Source organism: Pleurodeles waltl, chromosome 4_1 (assembly GCF_031143425.1).
Source record: "Pleurodeles waltl isolate 20211129_DDA chromosome 4_1, aPleWal1.hap1.20221129, whole genome shotgun sequence".
Lineage (NCBI taxonomy): Eukaryota > Metazoa > Chordata > Amphibia > Caudata > Salamandridae > Pleurodeles > Pleurodeles waltl.
Window position 1 is genome coordinate 774719719 of NC_090442.1, and position 2312 is coordinate 774722030.

A 2312-nucleotide genomic window follows, 5' to 3' on the forward strand; every position below is an offset into this window, starting at 1 on the left:
ATGCAATAACTTCAAAGTGTCAAACTAGCAAGATGTTTGTTTTGATGGACAGCATAGAAGGGTCACTTCTGGCCTAATTGTAAAGCTTTTGCTCTCTCAATAGGCCGCAGGTATCACATGACAGCGTGTCTGTTAATTTCTATTATTTTGACTGTTCCTAGTGATGGAATATTGAAGTATTTTTTCCCTCAAAATCTGAGGGTTGAATGTCATGGCTAAGTCAGTCTGGACACTGCACATTAAGGAGTCACCTCTGGCGTAGGGTTCTAGTCTAGGTGAGTCTGTGGTCATTTCCTGCTTTAGTTTCTTTTCAACTATAAATATTTCAGTTACATTCTGAAAGGAGATCTCACTCTTTTTAATTGCCAAAAACATTTTTCTTTTCAATTTGTCCAGAAATATCTCATTCTATGTATATCATTCATCAAAGCCTAAATCGCTCTCTCTCACTCAATCTCTCACTTTCTCTCTCTCTTAGGGTTGGGTGGTTGGGGGTTTGGCCGCAGGGACTGGCTGCAGGCCAGGTCTGCTGCCAACACCACCGCGCACAGTTGTTAGGTTATAGGCATTTTACTAGAGGGCCACTGTGCACGGCTGAAGGCTATGCATGGCAGCGGTTGGATTAACATAGTATTGAAAATTACTTTACGCTAAAAAAAAACAAAGAAATTCACTGAAAAAAACAAAGGTTACAGAGAACGTTATACTTAGGAAATAGAATAAAAAAAAACATAGAAAATCACTTAAAAGAACCAAAGGTTACATAGAGGTTATAGCAAGGCTCAGCTTTTGAATGTACAAAAACCACAGAAATTCACCTCTCATAGTTAGAGTTATTTCAAGTAACTATAACCCATGCCCTAAGGTAACTATAACTTGCGCCCTTGCCATGCACCGCTAATTACCCCACAAATTACGGCACTTATGACATCTTTGATAACTTCATTGATAATATCAATGTAATATTTGTAATACAATGTTTGATGAAAAAACTGTGCGTGGCAGGGGCACGAGTTATAGTTACCTTAGGGCAAGACCTCCCACAGTGCATCAGGGCCTCCTCCTCACTTGAATTCTACAAGAAGCTGAAGACCTGGCTATTCATTTAGCCTTCTTGCAGTACCATTGAGACTGCTTGTATTGAGGCCCAGCCTCACCACACTCGTATACTCACCTAGTCAGTGCCTGGATACCCTCATGGGTGACAAGCAGCGCTCTACAAATCCACATTACATTACAACTTTGGCATTGTTTGACGAATCTTCACAAAAAAGGGGTGCCCGAAAATGCAAAATCCCCATGCATTTTTCATAGACTATTTGGAGCAGCACAACTGCAAAAAATGCTGGACGGAATTGCACCAAATTTGGCTGGGAGCTAGATCTTGGTCTAGAAAGTATGCTTTTTGTGATTCAGTGTTAATCTGTGCAGTAGGTTTTGAGAAATTAAGGATTAAAAATATTTGAGTATCTAAACAGTTGGGTTTGAGGGACTCTCAGGAGAGACCCTTGAACCCAACTTATAAAAAACAGAGCCCTCTGATTGACCTGAGCTGCTTTTTTCCTCTTGGGCCAACTCACATCCATGGGAGGAAGGGAAGTTCTCTGATTGGCTGGCCGCAACATGAAGAAGAGTAAAGTGACACCCATGACAGGACTCAGGGATTTAGGGCCAGGTGTAGAAAGCATTTTGCATGGTGCAAACTGCGAAAATCGGTACCGACTCGCAAATTGTGAATGGGACTCGCAAATAGGAAGGGGTGTTCCCTTCCTATTTGCGACTTGCATCGCTATGCTAAATTGCTTTGTGACCGCGAACGCGGTCGCAAAGCAATTCGTAGTTACCACCAGTGTCACACTGGTGGTAACCGATTCGCAAAAGGGAAGGGGTCCCCATGGGACCCCTTCCCCTTTGTGAATGTTGCCAAAAAGGGGTTTTCAGAGCAGGCAGTGGTCCAATGGACCACTGCCTCTCTGAAAAACCGAAACCAAATGGTTTCATAACTTTTTTTATTTTGCAACTCTTTTTCCTTTAAGGAAAACGGGCTGCAAAATAAAAATAAAAAACTGCTTTATTTAAAAAGCAGTCACAGACATGGAGGTCTGCTGTCTTCAGCAGGCCACCATCCCTGTGAGTGCAGGGACTTGCTATGGGGTCGCAAAATGCGACACACCTCATTAATATTAATGAGGTGGGTCTTTGCGACCACATAGCGACTCGCAGAAGTTGTCTGAGACACCATTCTGCATATGGTTTTGCGACTCGGAAATTGCGAGTCGCTCCGAGTCGCAATTTCCAAGTCGCAAAATCTA